General features: G+C 64.3%; 5 pseudogenes; all 5 read right to left on the reverse strand.

The window, feature by feature from the left end:
* Nucleotides 1-3,096: 3,096 nt before the first annotated feature.
* Nucleotides 3,097-3,215, reverse strand: LOC142864580 (uncharacterized; annotated as a pseudogene).
* A 3,527-nt stretch (nt 3,216-6,742) lies between these two features.
* Nucleotides 6,743-6,861, reverse strand: LOC142864581 (uncharacterized; annotated as a pseudogene).
* Nucleotides 6,862-10,390: 3,529 nt separating this feature from the next.
* Nucleotides 10,391-10,509, reverse strand: LOC142864582 (uncharacterized; annotated as a pseudogene).
* A 3,523-nt stretch (nt 10,510-14,032) lies between these two features.
* LOC142864583 (uncharacterized) lies at nt 14,033-14,151 on the reverse strand (annotated as a pseudogene).
* A 3,529-nt stretch (nt 14,152-17,680) lies between these two features.
* Nucleotides 17,681-17,799, reverse strand: LOC142864584 (uncharacterized; annotated as a pseudogene).
* Nucleotides 17,800-19,317: the final 1,518 nt, after the last annotated feature.

Here is a 19,317-nt window from a genome sequence, read left to right on the forward strand (position 1 = left end):
GCGCATGGGGGAGGGGAGCGAGTGTAGGGGCGTCTCTCGGGATGTGTCCCATGGCTGGGGTGGGGCGGGGCGGGGTGGTTTGGGGGGCGCTGAAGAAATCAGTCCCCTCCATCTCCTACCTCTGGAAAACCCCCAAGCCCTTGGAGAACTGCCGGCACCGCTCCCGTGGGGGCCGGGACCCTGCTCTGTGTCCTCCTGTGGCCCAGTCCAAGGGGCCTGGGCCTGGCCCGGGGCTGGATTGGACCCCAACCACCCTCGGGTGTGGACTTGCTAAAAGCCGGCGATTAGATATTGGATTCGAGCTTCCTTGAGGTCATTTCACTAATGAAGGCACCGAAAAGAGTTTCCTAATCCATCTGTGAGGGTGGCAACTGAAAGAGAATTTTAAAGCTGACAGAATAGGCGAGGAAAGGCATAGGAGATTTCCACACCCAGTAAGGAAGACTTTCCCGAAATGGAAGAAAGAAACGAGCAAACAGAGACACCGGTAGCCCGCCCGGATCAGAGTCTGCTCCTTAGAGAAAGCACCCTGACCAGGTTCACCCGTGGGTGGGTGGCGAGCCAGTGGCATTCAGAAGCGCGAGGCCCCCAGTCCGTGCAGAAGACACCTGCACTCGGGTGTGTGTGGCGGCAGGATTCCCAAGCAGCTCCAAATGGTAATCCAAAGAGAAGCCAGGGAGTTCCCAAGGCCCCAGGTGTCCTCAGCCCACGACTGGCTGCTGGGGGAATGCGAAGCCCGGCTCCTTGTCTCAGAGCGGGACAACCAGGAGGTGGGACGTACACCCCGGGGTTCCCAGGAGGATCAGGCTGAAGCTGGTACTTGGCCTGAAAATGTCCCCTCGCATGGGCACCCCCTTCCGCTTCCGGCTCCTCTACTCCCGGTGCCCCTCCATCCAGGGGCCAGACTTTAAGAAGTCACCCGCAGGAGAATCCTGGTCCCAAAGGAGCCTTCTGGGGGACCCGTGCTGAGAGAGGGTGTGGGCATGGCCCGCTGGGGCTCTGCCCGGCCCAGGGCTGGGAGATGCCACCTCCCAGCTCCGGGTCCCTGCAGGAAGCGTTGGCAAGCACAGGGCCAGTCCCCCAAAGGCCCAGGTGCAGGGAGCCCAGGCCAAGCAGCCTGTGGAAGAAGCCACATGCCGTGCCACCCCGGGAACACGACTGCAGGTCGCGGCCCCTCCCGCCTCCTCCCCGACATGGCGCAGGGCTCAGAGACACCTGAGACGCTGCTACCAAAGTCCAAAGGGCATCGGTTGCTCCTCCAAAGCACCCGAGCAGACCGCGTTGTCCAGCCAGCCCCTGGGCCTCCCTGGGGTGCCCAGCACAAAAGTGCAGACAACCACCGGACTCGCAATATCAGTTTGAGGATGTTTCTGCCACTCTAAGGACCCGCAGGCCAGCTGGGCCTTCAGGCAGGACAGAGAGCCCCGGAATCCGACGTGGAGAGCTGCGTGGACGTCCCCATCAGGAGGCGGTCCCCACCTCCGAGGCTCTCCCCTTGCGGGGAGCGGCAGCCCCAGGGCCTCAGGGAAGACACCAGGCTGGGCCCCCCGCGGCACAGCGGGGCACGTCCCCGTCCCCGGCAGGGGACTTAGCGATGCCTGCGCCAGACTGCTGCGGCCGCCCTGCTGCCGGGTTCCTGGAGGGCTTCCTGGAAGCAGCGTCCACACCAAGCCCCTGGAAGGCCCAGGCGACGGAGGAGCCGGTCAGGCAGGGGCCGAGGACGGTGACGGGCGGGGAGGAGCGTGTCAGGCAGGGGCAGAGGACGGTGACAGGCCGGGCGGGAAGGAGCCGGTCAGGCAGGGGCCCAGGACAGTGACGGGCCTGGCCGGGGAGGAGCGGAGCGAGTCAGGCAGTGGCCCAGGTGGTGGGCCGGGCGGGGACGAGCCTGTCAGGCAGGGGCAGAGGACGGTGACGGTGACGGTGACGGGCCGGGGCGGGAAGGGGCCGGTCAGGCAGGGGCAGGGGCCGAGGACAGTGACGGGCCTGGCGGGGGAGGAGCGCGTCAGGCAGGGGCAGAGGAGACGGGCTGGGTAAGGGGTAGGGTGACAGTTAGGGCACAATTCACAATCGCAAAGATGTGGAAGCGACCCGAGTGCCCATCCATCCAGGAGTGCATTAATAACATGCGGCGCGTGGACACCACGGAGTGCCATTCGGCTGTGAGGAGCAGCGGTGAGAGCGCGCCTCTCGTGTTCTCCTGGCCAGAGCTGGAACCCGTTCCAGTAGGCCAGGTATCCCAAGAACGGACACACGAGCACCACGTGCGCGCGCTCACCGGCAAATTGGTACGAACGGATGGACACCTAAGTGGACAGCGAGGAATCACCTTCATCGGGTGGGTGTCGGGCGGGCGTGGGGAGGGGGTGGGCATACACATGCATTAGGGAGGGGGTGGGTGCGCACCGACTGGGGGATGGGCGCACTTGAAGCTCTGACCCGAGGGGGGAGGCGGGGAAAGAGCAATGCACCCGACCTGAACATTGGTACCCCCACAATACGCTGGGAGAAAATGAGAAATAAATAAGGAGACAGGGGGGAGGGGGGCACGGGCAACACATGTCACCTCAATACTTGTACTCCCATCATCTGCTTGAAAAGAGAGAGAAAAGAAAATGCAATCATAGAGATAAGAGACACTTTCTAAGAAAATGAATCCGAAAAGAAAAGTAAAAGGAGGCCTGTCGAGCAGGTCTGGGTGTGACTCCGGATCCCCCAACCTCCAGTGCCACCACCAGAGATTCCTGCGTGTAGCCCATAGAACCCCAAAAGCAACGGGACGAGTTCTGGTCACATACTCGCTCAAAGTGACATCCTGGAATCCTTCCGGAACTCCCTCCCCTCTCAGACTCTCGAGGTTTCCTCCAGCGTGTCGGTTCCCACAGACCAGACCTTTGGTCTGAGACCTGACAGTCCAGATGGCACGCATGCTGCCCCGTGGCGGCGGTGTCCCCGCTTGGGACAAGAGGAGGCCCCACGGTGCGGGCTGGGGCGGCAGGCACCGCGGCGGGCGCTGAGGGTGGGGGTGATCCGCCGGACGGCCGCCCCGCCGCCGCGCTCCCAGCAAGGGGACAGAGCAACAGGCAAAAAAAAAAAAAAAGCCTAGGGCACCCGGGATTCCCAGGCGGTCTCCCATCCAAGTACTAACCAGGCCCGACGCTGCTTAGCTTCTGAGAGCAGACGAGATGGGGCGCGTTCGGGGTGGTGTGGCCGTAGACCGCGGAGGGCGCCCCTGCCCCGCTCAAGAGGCCAGCCTCACCGCGCTTCCCCGCGATAGCGCTGACCCGCGCCGGGCCTGTGGAGTTCGCCGGCCCGGTCGGGCGGACTCCGGAGGACTGAGGTGAGGGACGTGGCGGGGCGGGGTGGGATGGGGGGCTGTCTACACACACACACACACACACACAGACACGATGCGCCTCCACGGCTGGACCCGCCAAGGTGGAGACCTTCCAGCCCCCCTCCTCTCCTCACCTCGCCTCCTTCACCTACCCGCCCCCACCCCCAGCGCGCGGCCGCTGACTGCGCACGCGCGCTCACCCTTTGACCCCAGCCAGGGGCCGCCCTCCCGCACAACCCCTGTCAGCTGCGCCCCCGCCCTGTGGGTGGGCTGCCGCCTATTCCCCAGGGCCAGGGCTGGGGCACAGCGCATGGGGGAGGGGAGCGAGTGTAGGGGCGTCTCTCGGGATGTGTCCCATGGCTGGGGTGGGGCGGGGCGGGGTGGTTTGGGGGGCGCTGAAGAAATCAGTCCCCTCCATCTCCTACCTCTGGAAAACCCCCAAGCCCTTGGAGAACTGCCGGCACCGCTCCCGTGGGGGCCGGGACCCTGCTCTGTGTCCTCCTGTGGCCCAGTCCAAGGGGCCTGGGCCTGGCCCGGGGCTGGATTGGACCCCAACCACCCTCGGGTGTGGACTTGCTAAAAGCCGGCGATTAGATATTGGATTCGAGCTTCCTTGAGGTCATTTCACTAATGAAGGCACTGAAAAGAGTTTCCTAATCCATCTGTGAGGGTGGCAACTGAAAGAGAATTTTAAAGCTGACAGAATAGGCGAGGAAAGGCATAGGAGATTTCCACACCCAGTAAGGAAGACTTTCCCGAAATGGAAGAAAGAAACGAGCAAACAGAGACACCGGTAGCCCGCCCGGATCAGAGTCTGCTCCTTAGAGAAAGCACCCTGACCAGGTTCACCCGTGGGTGGGTGGCGAGCCAGTGGCATTCAGAAGCGCGAGGCCCGCAGTCCGTGCAGAAGACACCTGCACTCGGGTGTGTGTGGCGGCAGGATTCCCAAGCAGCTCCAAATGGTAATCCAAAGAGAAGCCAGGGAGTTCCCAAGGCCCCAGGTGTCCTCAGCCCACGACTGGCTGCTGTGGGAATGCGAAGCCCGGCTCCTTGTCTCAGAGGGGGACAACCAGGAGGTGGAACGTACACCCCGGGGTTCCCAGGAGGATCAGGCTGAAGCTGGTACTTGGCCTGAAAATGTCCCCTCGCATGGGCACCCCCTTCCGCTTCCGGCTCCTCTACTCCCGGAGCCCCTCCATCCAGGGGCCAGACTTTAAGAAGTCACCCGCAGGAGAATCCTGGTCCCAAAGGAGCCTTCTGGGGGACCCGTGCTGAGAGAGGTTGTGGGCATGGCCCGCTGGGGTTCTGCCCGGCCCAGGGCTGGGAGATGCCACCTCCCAGCTCCGGGTCCCTGCAGGAAGCGTTGGCAAGCACAGGGCCAGTCCCCCAAAGGCCCAGGTGCAGGGAGCCCAGGCCAAGCAGCCTGTGGAAGAAGCCACATGCCGTGCCACCCCGGGAACACGACTGCAGGTCGCGGCCCCTCCCGCCTCCTCCCCGACATGGCGCAGGGCTCAGAGACACCTGAGACGCTGCTACCAAAGTCCAAAGGGCATCGGTTGCTCCTCCAAAGCACCCGAGCAGACCGCGTTGTCCAGCCAGCCCCTGGGCCTCCCTGGGGTGCCCAGCACAAAAGTGCAGACAACCACCGGACTCGCAATATCAGTTTGAGGATGTTTCTGCCACTCTAAGGACCCGCAGGCCAGCTGGGCCTTCAGGCAGGACAGAGAGCCCCGGAATCCGACGTGGAGAGCTGCGTGGACGTCCCCATCAGGAGGCGGTCCCCACCTCCGAGGCTCTCCCCTTGCGGGGAGCGGCAGCCCCAGGGCCTCAGGGAAGACACCAGGCTGGGCCCCCCGCGGCACAGCGGGGCACGTCCCCGTCCCCGGCAGGGGACTTAGCGATGCCTGCGCCAGACTGCTGCGGCCGCCCTGCTGCCGGGTTCCTGGAGGGCTTCCTGGAAGCAGCGTCCACACCAAGCCCCTGGAAGGCCCAGGCGACGGAGGAGCCGGTCAGGCAGGGGCCGAGGACGGTGACGGGCGGGGAGGAGCGTGTCAGGCAGGGGCCGAGGACGGTGACAGGCCGGGCGGGAAGGAGCCGGTCAGGCAGGGGCCCAGGACAGTGACGGGCCTGGCCGGGGAGGAGCGGAGCGAGTCAGGCAGTGGCCCAGGTGGTGGGCCGGGCGGGGACGAGCCTGTCAGGCAGGGGCAGAGGACGGTGACGGTGACGGTGACGGTGACGGGCCGGGGCGGGAAGGGGCCGGTCAGGCAGGGGCAGGGGCCGAGGACAGTGACGGGCCTGGCGGGGGAGGAGCGCGTCAGGCAGGGGCAGAGGAGACGGGCTGGGTAAGGGGTAGGGTGACAGTTAGGGCACAATTCACAATCGCAAAGATGTGGAAGCGACCCGAGTGCCCATCCATCCAGGAGTGCATTAATAACATGCGGCGCGTGGACACCACGGAGTGCCATTCGGCTGTGAGGAGCAGCGGTGAGAGCGCGCCTCTCGTGTTCTCCTGGCCAGAGCTGGAACCCGTTCCAGTAGGCCAGGTATCCCAAGAACGGACACACGAGCACCACGTGCGCGCGCTCACCGGCAAATTGGTACGAACGGATGGACACCTAAGTGGACAGCGAGGAATCACCTTCATCGGGTGGGTGTCGGGCGGGCGTGGGGAGGGGGTGGGCATACACATGCATTAGGGAGGGGGTGGGTGCGCACCGACTGGGGGATGGGCGCACTTGAAGCTCTGACCCGAGGGGGGAGGCGGGAAAGAGCAATGCACCCGACCTGAACATTGGTACCCCCACAATACGCTGGGAGAAAATGAGAAATAAATAAGGAGACAGGGGGGAGGGGGGCACGGGCAACACATGTCACCTCAATACTTGTACTCCCATCATCTGCTTGAAAAGAGAGAGAAAAGAAAATGCAATCATAGAGATAAGAGACACTTTCTAAGAAAATGAATCCGAAAAGAAAAGTAAAAGGAGGCCTGTCGAGCAGGTCTGGGTGTGACTCCGGATCCCCTAACCTCCAGTGCCACCACCAGAGATTCCTGCGTGTAGCCCATAGAACCCCAAAAGCAACGGGACGAGTTCTGGTCACATACTCGCTCAAAGTGACATCCTGGAATCCTTCCGGAACTCCCTCCCCTCTCAGACTCTCGAGGTTTCCTCCAGCGTGTCGGTTCCCACAGACCAGACCTTTGGTCTGAGACCTGACAGTCCAGATGGCACGCATGCTGCCCCGTGGCGGCGGTGTCCCGGCTTGGGACAAGAGGAGGCCCCACGGTGCGGGCTGGGGCGGCAGGCACCGCGGCGGGCGCTGAGGGTGGGGGTGATCCGCCGGACGGCCGCCCCGCCGCCGCGCTCCCAGCAAGGGGACAGAGCAACAGGCAAAAAAAAAAAAAAAAGCCTAGGGCACCCGGGATTCCCAGGCGGTCTCCCATCCAAGTACTAACCAGGCCCGACGCTGCTTAGCTTCTGAGAGCAGACGAGATGGGGCGCGTTCGGGGTGGTGTGGCCGTAGACCGCGGAGGGCGCCCCTGCCCCGCTCAAGAGGCCAGCCTCACCGCGCTTCCCCGCGATAGCGCTGACCCGCGCCGGGCCTGTGGAGTTCGCCGGCCCGGTCGGGCGGACTCCGGAGGACTGAGGTGAGGGACGTGGCGGGGCGGGGTGGGATGGGGGGCTGTCTACACACACACACACACACACACAGACACGATGCGCCTCCACGGCTGGACCCGCCAAGGTGGAGACCTTCCAGCCCCCCTCCTCTCCTCACCTCGCCTCCTTCACCTACCCGCCCCCACCCCCAGCGCGCGGCCGCTGACTGCGCACGCGCGCTCACCCTTTGACCCCAGCCAGGGGCCGCCCTCCCGCACAACCCCTGTCAGCTGCGCCCCCGCCCTGTGGGTGGGCTGCCGCCTATTCCCCAGGGCCAGGGCTGGGGCACAGCGCATGGGGGAGGGGAGCGAGTGTAGGGGCGTCTCTCGGGATGTGTCCCATGGCTGGGGTGGGGCGGGGCGGGGTGGTTTGGGGGGCGCTGAAGAAATCAGTCCCCTCCATCTCCTACCTCTGGAAAACCCCCAAGCCCTTGGAGAACTGCCGGCACCGCTCCCGTGGGGGCCGGGACCCTGCTCTGTGTCCTCCTGTGGCCCAGTCCAAGGGGCCTGGGCCTGGCCCGGGGCTGGATTGGACCCCAACCACCCTCGGGTGTGGACTTGCTAAAAGCCGGCGATTAGATATTGGATTCGAGCTTCCTTGAGGTCATTTCACTAATGAAGGCACCGAAAAGAGTTTCCTAATCCATCTGTGAGGGTGGCAACTGAAAGAGAATTTTAAAGCTGACAGAATAGGCGAGGAAAGGCATAGGAGATTTCCACACCCAGTAAGGAAGACTTTCCCGAAATGGAAGAAAGAAACGAGCAAACAGAGACACCGGTAGCCCGCCCGGATCAGAGTCTGCTCCTTAGAGAAAGCACCCTGACCAGGTTCACCCGTGGGTGGGTGGCGAGCCAGTGGCATTCAGAAGCGCGAGGCCCCCAGTCCGTGCAGAAGACACCTGCACTCGGGTGTGTGTGGCGGCAGGATTCCCAAGCAGCTCCAAATGGTAATCCAAAGAGAAGCCAGGGAGTTCCCAAGGCCCCAGGTGTCCTCAGCCCACGACTGGCTGCTGGGGGAATGCGAAGCCCGGCTCCTTGTCTCAGAGCGGGACAACCAGGAGGTGGGACGTACACCCCGGGGTTCCCAGGAGGATCAGGCTGAAGCTGGTACTTGGCCTGAAAATGTCCCCTCGCATGGGCACCCCCTTCCGCTTCCGGCTCCTCTACTCCCGGTGCCCCTCCATCCAGGGGCCAGACTTTAAGAAGTCACCCGCAGGAGAATCCTGGTCCCAAAGGAGCCTTCTGGGGGACCCGTGCTGAGAGAGGGTGTGGGCATGGCCCGCTGGGGCTCTGCCCGGCCCAGGGCTGGGAGATGCCACCTCCCAGCTCCGGGTCCCTGCAGGAAGCGTTGGCAAGCACAGGGCCAGTCCCCCAAAGGCCCAGGTGCAGGGAGCCCAGGCCAAGCAGCCTGTGGAAGAAGCCACATGCCGTGCCACCCCGGGAACACGACTGCAGGTCGCGGCCCCTCCCGCCTCCTCCCCGACATGGCGCAGGGCTCAGAGACACCTGAGACGCTGCTACCAAAGTCCAAAGGGCATCGGTTGCTCCTCCAAAGCACCCGAGCAGACCGCGTTGTCCAGCCAGCCCCTGGGCCTCCCTGGGGTGCCCAGCACAAAAGTGCAGACAACCACCGGACTCGCAATATCAGTTTGAGGATGTTTCTGCCACTCTAAGGACCCGCAGGCCAGCTGGGCCTTCAGGCAGGACAGAGAGCCCCGGAATCCGACGTGGAGAGCTGCGTGGACGTCCCCATCAGGAGGCGGTCCCCACCTCCGAGGCTCTCCCCTTGCGGGGAGCGGCAGCCCCAGGGCCTCAGGGAAGACACCAGGCTGGGCCCCCCGCGGCACAGCGGGGCACGTCCCCGTCCCCGGCAGGGGACTTAGCGATGCCTGCGCCAGACTGCTGCGGCCGCCCTGCTGCCGGGTTCCTGGAGGGCTTCCTGGAAGCAGCGTCCACACCAAGCCCCTGGAAGGCCCAGGCGACGGAGGAGCCGGTCAGGCAGGGGCCGAGGACGGTGACGGGCGGGGAGGAGCGTGTCAGGCAGGGGCCAAGGACGGTGACAGGCCGGGCGGGAAGGAGCCGGTCAGGCAGGGGCCCAGGACAGTGACGGGCCTGGCCGGGGAGGAGCGGAGCGAGTCAGGCAGTGGCCCAGGTGGTGGGCCGGGCGGGGACGAGCCTGTCAGGCAGGGGCAGAGGACGGTGACGGTGACGGTGACGGTGACGGGCCGGGGCGGGAAGGGGCCGGTCAGGCAGGGGCAGGGGCCGAGGACAGTGACGGGCCTGGCGGGGGAGGAGCGCGTCAGGCAGGGGCAGAGGAGACGGGCTGGGTAAGGGGTAGGGTGACAGTTAGGGCACAATTCACAATCGCAAAGATGTGGAAGCGACCCGAGTGCCCATCCATCCAGGAGTGCATTAATAACATGCGGCGCGTGGACACCACGGAGTGCCATTCGGCTGTGAGGAGCAGCGGTGAGAGCGCGCCTCTCGTGTTCTCCTGGCCAGAGCTGGAACCCGTTCCAGTAGGCCAGGTATCCCAAGAACGGACACACGAGCACCACGTGCGCGCGCTCACCGGCAAATTGGTACGAACGGATGGACACCTAAGTGGACAGCGAGGAATCACCTTCATCGGGTGGGTGTCGGGCGGGCGTGGGGAGGGGGTGGGCATACACATGCATTAGGGAGGGGGTGGGTGCGCACCGACTGGGGGATGGGCGCACTTGAAGCTCTGACCAGAGGGGGGAGGCGGGGAAAGAGCAATGCACCCGACCTGAACATTGGTACCCCCACAATACGCTGGGAGAAAATGAGAAATAAATAAGGAGACAGGGGGGAGGGGGGCACGGGCAACACATGTCACCTCAATACTTGTACTCCCATCATCTGCTTGAAAAGAGAGAGAAAAGAAAATGCAATCATAGAGATAAGAGACACTTTCTAAGAAAATGAATCCGAAAAGAAAAGTAAAAGGAGGCCTGTCGAGCAGGTCTGGGTGTGACTCCGGATCCCCCAACCTCCAGTGCCACCACCAGAGATTCCTGCCTGTAGCCCATAGAACCCCAAAAGCAACGGGACGAGTTCTGGTCACATACTCGCTCAAAGTGACATCCTGGAATCCTTCCGGAACTCCCTCCCCTCTCAGACTCTCGAGGTTTCCTCCAGCGTGTCGGTTCCCACAGACCAGACCTTTGGTCTGAGACCTGACAGTCCAGATGGCACGCATGCTGCCCCGTGGCGGCGGTGTCCCCGCTTGGGACAAGAGGAGGCCCCACGGTGCGGGCTGGGGCGGCAGGCACCGCGGCGGGCGCTGAGGGTGGGGGTGATCCGCCGGACGGCCGCCCCGCCGCCGCGCTCCCAGCAAGGGGACAGAGCAACAGGCAAAAAAAAAAAAAAAAAGCCTAGGGCACCCGGGATTCCCAGGCGGTCTCCCATCCAAGTACTAACCAGGCCCGACGCTGCTTAGCTTCTGAGAGCAGACGAGATGGGGCGCGTTCGGGGTGGTGTGGCCGTAGACCGCGGAGGGCGCCCCTGCCCCGCTCAAGAGGCCAGCCTCACCGCGCTTCCCCGCGATAGCGCTGACCCGCGCCGGGCCTGTGGAGTTCGCCGGCCCGGTCGGGCGGACTCCGGAGGACTGAGGTGAGGGACGTGGCGGGGCGGGGTGGGATGGGGGGCTGTCTACACACACACACACACACACACAGACACGATGCGCCTCCACGGCTGGACCCGCCAAGGTGGAGACCTTCCAGCCCCCCTCCTCTCCTCACCTCGCCTCCTTCACCTACCCGCCCCCACCCCCAGCGCGCGGCCGCTGACTGCGCACGCGCGCTCACCCTTTGACCCCAGCCAGGGGCCGCCCTCCCGCACAACCCCTGTCAGCTGCGCCCCCGCCCTGTGGGTGGGCTGCCGCCTATTCCCCAGGGCCAGGGCTGGGGCACAGCGCATGGGGGAGGGGAGCGAGTGTAGGGGCGTCTCTCGGGATGTGTCCCATGGCTGGGGTGGGGCGGGGCGGGGTGGTTTGGGGGGCGCTGAAGAAATCAGTCCCCTCCATCTCCTACCTCTGGAAAACCCCCAAGCCCTTGGAGAACTGCCGGCACCGCTCCCGTGGGGGCCGGGACCCTGCTCTGTGTCCTCCTGTGGCCCAGTCCAAGGGGCCTGGGCCTGGCCCGGGGCTGGATTGGACCCCAACCACCCTCGGGTGTGGACTTGCTAAAAGCCGGCGATTAGATATTGGATTCGAGCTTCCTTGAGGTCATTTCACTAATGAAGGCACCGAAAAGAGTTTCCTAATCCATCTGTGAGGGTGGCAACTGAAAGAGAATTTTAAAGCTGACAGAATAGGCGAGGAAAGGCATAGGAGATTTCCACACCCAGTAAGGAAGACTTTCCCGAAATGGAAGAAAGAAACGAGCAAACAGAGACACCGGTAGCCCGCCCGGATCAGAGTCTGCTCCTTAGAGAAAGCACCCTGACCAGGTTCACCCGTGGGTGGGTGGCGAGCCAGTGGCATTCAGAAGCGCGAGGCCCCCAGTCCGTGCAGAAGACACCTGCACTCGGGTGTGTGTGGCGGCAGGATTCCCAAGCAGCTCCAAATGGTAATCCAAAGAGAAGCCAGGGAGTTCCCAAGGCCCCAGGTGTCCTCAGCCCACGACTGGCTGCTGGGGGAATGCGAAGCCCGGCTCCTTGTCTCAGAGCGGGACAACCAGGAGGTGGGACGTACACCCCGGGGTTCCCAGGAGGATCAGGCTGAAGCTGGTACTTGGCCTGAAAATGTCCCCTCGCATGGGCACCCCCTTCCGCTTCCGGCTCCTCTACTCCCGGTGCCCCTCCATCCAGGGGCCAGACTTTAAGAAGTCACCCGCAGGAGAATCCTGGTCCCAAAGGAGCCTTCTGGGGGACCCGTGCTGAGAGAGGGTGTGGGCATGGCCCGCTGGGGCTCTGCCCGGCCCAGGGCTGGGAGATGCCACCTCCCAGCTCCGGGTCCCTGCAGGAAGCGTTGGCAAGCACAGGGCCAGTCCCCCAAAGGCCCAGGTGCAGGGAGCCCAGGCCAAGCAGCCTGTGGAAGAAGCCACATGCCGTGCCACCCCGGGAACACGACTGCAGGTCGCGGCCCCTCCCGCCTCCTCCCCGACATGGCGCAGGGCTCAGAGACACCTGAGACGCTGCTACCAAAGTCCAAAGGGCATCGGTTGCTCCTCCAAAGCACCCGAGCAGACCGCGTTGTCCAGCCAGCCCCTGGGCCTCCCTGGGGTGCCCAGCACAAAAGTGCAGACAACCACCGGACTCGCAATATCAGTTTGAGGATGTTTCTGCCACTCTAAGGACCCGCAGGCCAGCTGGGCCTTCAGGCAGGACAGAGAGCCCCGGAATCCGACGTGGAGAGCTGCGTGGACGTCCCCATCAGGAGGCGGTCCCCACCTCCGAGGCTCTCCCCTTGCGGGGAGCGGCAGCCCCAGGGCCTCAGGGAAGACACCAGGCTGGGCCCCCCGCGGCACAGCGGGGCACGTCCCCGTCCCCGGCAGGGGACTTAGCGATGCCTGCGCCAGACTGCTGCGGCCGCCCTGCTGCCGGGTTCCTGGAGGGCTTCCTGGAAGCAGCGTCCACACCAAGCCCCTGGAAGGCCCAGGCGACGGAGGAGCCGGTCAGGCAGGGGCCGAGGACGGTGACGGGCGGGGAGGAGCGTGTCAGGCAGGGGCAGAGGACGGTGACAGGCCGGGCGGGAAGGAGCCGGTCAGGCAGGGGCCCAGGACAGTGACGGGCCTGGCCGGGGAGGAGCGGAGCGAGTCAGGCAGTGGCCCAGGTGGTGGGCCGGGCGGGGACGAGCCTGTCAGGCAGGGGCAGAGGACGGTGACGGTGACGGTGACGGGCCGGGGCGGGAAGGGGCCGGTCAGGCAGGGGCAGGGGCCGAGGACAGTGACGGGCCTGGCGGGGGAGGAGCGCGTCAGGCAGGGGCAGAGGAGACGGGCTGGGTAAGGGGTAGGGTGACAGTTAGGGCACAATTCACAATCGCAAAGATGTGGAAGCGACCCGAGTGCCCATCCATCCAGGAGTGCATTAATAACATGCGGCGCGTGGACACCACGGAGTGCCATTCGGCTGTGAGGAGCAGCGGTGAGAGCGCGCCTCTCGTGTTCTCCTGGCCAGAGCTGGAACCCGTTCCAGTAGGCCAGGTATCCCAAGAACGGACACACGAGCACCACGTGCGCGCGCTCACCGGCAAATTGGTACGAACGGATGGACACCTAAGTGGACAGCGAGGAATCACCTTCATCGGGTGGGTGTCGGGCGGGCGTGGGGAGGGGGTGGGCATACACATGCATTAGGGAGGGGGTGGGTGCGCACCGACTGGGGGATGGGCGCACTTGAAGCTCTGACCCGAGGGGGGAGGCGGGGAAAGAGCAATGCACCCGACCTGAACATTGGTACCCCCACAATACGCTGGGAGAAAATGAGAAATAAATAAGGAGACAGGGGGGAGGGGGGCACGGGCAACACATGTCACCTCAATACTTGTACTCCCATCATCTGCTTGAAAAGAGAGAGAAAAGAAAATGCAATCATAGAGATAAGAGACACTTTCTAAGAAAATGAATCCGAAAAGAAAAGTAAAAGGAGGCCTGTCGAGCAGGTCTGGGTGTGACTCCGGATCCCCCAACCTCCAGTGCCACCACCAGAGATTCCTGCGTGTAGCCCATAGAACCCCAAAAGCAACGGGACGAGTTCTGGTCACATACTCGCTCAAAGTGACATCCTGGAATCCTTCCGGAACTCCCTCCCCTCTCAGACTCTCGAGGTTTCCTCCAGCGTGTCGGTTCCCACAGACCAGACCTTTGGTCTGAGACCTGACAGTCCAGATGGCACGCATGCTGCCCTGTGGCGGCGGTGTCCCCGCTTGGGACAAGAGGAGGCCCCACGGTGCGGGCTGGGGCGGCAGGCACCGCGGCGGGCGCTGAGGGTGGGGGTGATCCGCCGGACGGCCGCCCCGCCGCTGCGCTCCCAGCAAGGGGACAGAGCAACAGGCAAAAAAAAAAAAAAAAAGCCTAGGGCACCCGGGATTCCCAGGCGGTCTCCCATCCAAGTACTAACCAGGCCCGACGCTGCTTAGCTTCTGAGAGCAGACGAGATGGGGCGCGTTCGGGGTGGTGTGGCCGTAGACCGCGGAGGGCGCCCCTGCCCCGCTCAAGAGGCCAGCCTCACCGCGCTTCCCCGCGATAGCGCTGACCCGCGCCGGGCCTGTGGAGTTCGCCGGCCCGGTCGGGCGGACTCCGGAGGACTGAGGTGAGGGACGTGGCGGGGCGGGGTGGGATGGGGGGCTGTCTACACACACACACACACACACACAGACACGATGCGCCTCCACGGCTGGACCCGCCAAGGTGGAGACCTTCCAGCCCCCCTCCTCTCCTCACCTCGCCTCCTTCACCTACCCGCCCCCACCCCCAGCGCGCGGCCGCTGACTGCGCACGCGCGCTCACCCTTTGACCCCAGCCAGGGGCCGCCCTCCCGCACAACCCCTGTCAGCTGCGCCCCCGCCCTGTGGGTGGGCTGCCGCCTATTCCCCAGGGCCAGGGCTGGGGCACAGCGCATGGGGGAGGGGAGCGAGTGTAGGGGCGTCTCTCGGGATGTGTCCCATGGCTGGGGTGGGGCGGGGCGGGGTGGTTTGGGGGGCGCTGAAGAAATCAGTCCCCTCCATCTCCTACCTCTGGAAAACCCCCAAGCCCTTGGAGAACTGCCGGCACCGCTCCCGTGGGGGCCGGGACCCTGCTCTGTGTCCTCCTGTGGCCCAGTCCAAGGGGCCTGGGCCTGGCCCGGGGCTGGATTGGACCCCAACCACCCTCGGGTGTGGACTTGCTAAAAGCCGGCGATTAGATATTGGATTCGAGCTTCCTTGAGGTCATTTCACTAATGAAGGCACCGAAAAGAGTTTCCTAATCCATCTGTGAGGGTGGCAACTGAAAGAGAATTTTAAAGCTGACAGAATAGGCGAGGAAAGGCATAGGAGATTTCCACACCCAGTAAGGAAGACTTTCCCGAAATGGAAGAAAGAAACGAGCAAACAGAGACACCGGTAGCCCGCCCGGATCAGAGTCTGCTCCTTAGAGAAAGCACCCTGACCAGGTTCACCCGTGGGTGGGTGGCGAGCCAGTGGCATTCAGAAGCGCGAGGCCCCCAGTCCGTGCAGAAGACACCTGCACTCGGGTGTGTGTGGCGGCAGGATTCCCAAGCAGCTCCAAATGGTAATCCAAAGAGAAGCCAGGGAGTTCCCAAGGCCCCAGGTGTCCTCAGCCCACGACTGGCTGCTGGGGGAATGCGAAGCCCGGCTCCTTGTCTCAGAGCGGGACAACCAGGAGGTGGGACGTACACCCCGGGGTTCCCAGGAGGATCAGGCTGAAGCTGGTACTTGGCCTGAAAATGTCCCCTCGCATGGGCACCCCCTTCCGCTTCCGGCTCCTCTACTCCCGGTGCCCCTCCATCCAGGGGCCAGACTTTAAGAAGTCACCCGCAGGAGAATCCTGGTCCCAAAGGAGCCTTCTGGGGGACCCGTGCTGAGAGAGGGTGTGGGCATGGCCCGCTGGGGCTCTGCCCGGCCCAGGGCTGGGAGATGCCACCTCCCAGCTCCGGGTCCCTGCAGGAAGCGTTGGCAAGCACAGGGCCAGTCCCCCAAAGGCCCAGGTGCAGGGAGCCCAGGCCAAGCAGCCTGTGGAAGAAGCCACATGCCGTGCCACCCCGGGAACACGACTGCAGGTCGCGGCCCCTCCCGCCTCCTCCCCGACATGGCGCAGGGCTCAGAGACACCTGAGACGCTGCTACCAAAGTCCAAAGGGCATCGGTTGCTCCTCCAAAGCACCCGAGCAGACCGCGTTGTCCAGCCAGCCCCTGGGCCTCCCTGGGGTGCCCAGCACAAAAGTGCAGACAACCACCGGACTCGCAATATCAGTTTGAGGATGTTTCTGCCACTCTAAGGACCCGCAGGCCAGCTGGGCCTTCAGGCAGGACAGAGAGCCCCGGAATCCGACGTGGAGAGCTGCGTGGACGTCCCCATCAGGAGGCGGTCCCCACCTCCGAGGCTCTCCCCTTGCGGGGAGCGGCAGCCCCAGGGCCTCAGGGAAGACACCAGGCTGGGCCCCCCGCGGCACAGCGGGGCACGTCCCCGTCCCCGGCAGGGGACTTAGCGATGCCTGCGCCAGACTGCTGCGGCCGCCCTGCTGCCGGGTTCCTGGAGGGCTTCCTGGAAGCAGCGTCCACACCAAGCCCCTGGAAGGCCCAGGCGACGGAGGAGCCGGTCAGGCAGGGGCCGAGGACGGTGACGGGCGGGGAGGAGCGTGTCAGGCAGGGGCCGAGGACGGTGACAGGCCGGGCGGGAAGGAGCCGGTCAGGCAGGGGCCCAGGACAGTGACGGGCCTGGCCGGGGAGGAGCGGAGCGAGTCAGGCAGTGGCCCAGGTGGTGGGCCGGGCGGGGACGAGCCTGTCAGGCAGGGGCAGAGGACGGTGACGGTGACGGTGACGGTGACGGGCCGGGGCGGGAAGGGGCCGGTCAGGCAGGGGCAGGGGCCGAGGACAGTGACGGGCCTGGCGGGGGAGGAGCGCGTCAGGCAGGGGCAGAGGAGACGGGCTGGGTAAGGGGTAGGGTGACAGTTAGGGCACAATTCACAATCGCAAAGATGTGGAAGCGACCCGAGTGCCCATCCATCCAGGAGTGCATTAATAACATGCGGCGCGTGGACACCACGGAGTGCCATTCGGCTGTGAGGAGCAGCGGTGAGAGCGCGCCTCTCGTGTTCTCCTGGCCAGAGCTGGAACCCGTTCCAGTAGGCCAGGTATCCCAAGAACGGACACACGAGCACCACGTGCGCGCGCTCACCGGCAAATTGGTACGAACGGATGGACACCTAAGTGGACAGCGAGGAATCACCTTCATCGGGTGGGTGTCGGGCGGGCGTGGGGAGGGGGTGGGCATACACATGCATTAGGGAGGGGGTGGGTGCGCACCGACTGGGGGATGGGCGCACTTGAAGCTCTGACCAGAGGGGGGAGGCGGGGAAAGAGCAATGCACCCGACCTGAACATTGGTACCCCCACAATACGCTGGGAGAAAATGAGAAATAAATAAGGAGACAGGGGGGAGGGGGGCACGGGCAACACATGTCACCTCAATACTTGTACTCCCATCATCTGCTTGAAAAGAGAGAGAAAAGAAAATGCAATCATAGAGATAAGAGACACTTTCTAAGAAAATGAATCCGAAAAGAAAAGTAAAAGGAGGCCTGTCGAGCAGGTCTGGGTGTGACTCCGGATCCCCCAACCTCCAGTGCCACCACCAGAGATTCCTGCCTGTAGCCCATAGAACCCCAAAAGCAACGGGACGAGTTCTGGTCACATACTCGCTCAAAGTGACATCCTGGAATCCTTCCGGAACTCCCTCCCCTCTCAGACTCTCGAGGTTTCCTCCAGCGTGTCGGTTCCCACAGACCAGACCTTTGGTCTGAGACCTGACAGTCCAGATGGCACGCATGCTGCCCCGTGGCGGCGGTGTCCCCGCTTGGGACAAGAGGAGGCCCCACGGTGCGGGCTGGGGCGGCAGGCACCGCGGCGGGCGCTGAGGGTGGGGGTGATCCGCCGGACGGCCGCCCCGCCGCCGCGCTCCCAGCAAGGGGACAGAGCAACAGGCAAAAAAAAAAAAAAAAAGCCTAGGGCACCCGGGATTCCCAGGCGGTCTCCCATCCAAGTACTAACCAGGCCCGACGCTGCTTAGCTTCTGAGAGCAGACGAGATGGGGCGCGTTCGGGGTGGTGTGGCCGTAGACCGCGGAGGGCGCCCCTGCCCCGCTCAAGAGGCCAGCCTCACCGCGCTTCCCCGCGATAGCGCTGACCCGCGCCGGGCCTGTGGAGTTCGCCGGCCCGGTCGGGCGGACTCCGGAGGACTGAGGTGAGGGACGTGGCGGGGCGGGGTGGGATGGGGGGCTGTCTACACACACACACACACACACACAGACACGATGCGCCTCCACGGCTGGACCCGCCAAGGTGGAGACCTTCCAGCCCCCCTCCTCTCCTCACCTCGCCTCCTTCACCTACCCGCCCCCACCCCCAGCGCGCGGCCGCTGACTGCGCACGCGCGCTCACCCTTTGACCCCAGCCAGGGGCCGCCCTCCCGCACAACCCCTGTCAGCTGCGCCCCCGCCCTGTGGGTGGGCTGCCGCCTATTCCCCAGGGCCAGGGCTGGGGCACAGCGCATGGGGGAGGGGAGCGAGTGTAGGGGCGTCTCTCGGGATGTGTCCCATGGCTGGGGTGGGGCGGGGCGGGGTGGTTTGGGGGGCGCTGAAGAAATCAGTCCCCTCCATCTCCTACCTCTGGAAAACCCCCAAGCCCTTGGAGAACTGCCGGCACCGCTCCCGTGGGGGCCGGGACCCTGCTCTGTGTCCTCCTGTGGCCCAGTCCAAGGGGCCTGGGCCTGGCCCGGGGCTGGATTGGACCCCAACCACCCTCGGGTGTGGACTTGCTAAAAGCCGGCGATTAGATATTGGATTCGAGCTTCCTTGAGGTCATTTCACTAATGAAGGCACCGAAAAGAGTTTCCTAATCCATCTGTGAGGGTGGCAACTGAAAGAGAATTTTAAAGCTGACAGAATAGGCGAGGAAAGGCATAGGAGATTTCCACACCCAGTAAGGAAGACTTTCCCGAAATGGAAGAAAGAAACGAGCAAACAGAGACACCGGTAGCCCGCCCGGATCAGAGTCTGCTCCTTAGAGAAAGCACCCTGACCAGGTTCACCCGTGGGTGGGTGGCGAGCCAGTGGCATTCAGAAGCGCGAGGCCCCCAGTCCGTGCAGAAGACACCTGCACTCGGGTGTGTGTGGCGGCAGGATTCCCAAGCAGCTCCAAATGGTAATCCAAAGAGAAGCCAGGGAGTTCCCAAGGCCCCAGGTGTCCTCAGCCCACGACTGGCTGCTGGGGGAATGCGAAGCCCGGCTCCTTGTCTCAGAGCGGGACAACCAGGAGGTGGGACGTACACCCCGGGGTTCCCAGGAGGATCAGGCTGAAGCTGGTACTTGGCCTGAAAATGTCCCCTCGCATGGGCACCCCCTTCCGCTTCCGGCTCCTCTACTCCCGGTGCCCCTCCATCCAGGGGCCAGACTTTAAGAAGTCACCCGCAGGAGAATCCTGGTCCCAAAGGAGCCTTCTGGGGGACCCGTGCTGAGAGAGGGTGTGGGCATGGCCCGCTGGGGCTCTGCCCGGCCCAGGGCTGGGAGATGCCACCTCCCAGCTCCGGGTCCCTGCAGGAAGCGTTGGCAAGCACAGGGCCAGTCCCCCAAAGGCCCAGG

The sequence above is a fragment of the Microcebus murinus genome, chromosome 25 (assembly GCF_040939455.1).
Source record: "Microcebus murinus isolate Inina chromosome 25, M.murinus_Inina_mat1.0, whole genome shotgun sequence".
Taxonomy (NCBI): Eukaryota; Metazoa; Chordata; class Mammalia; order Primates; family Cheirogaleidae; genus Microcebus; species Microcebus murinus.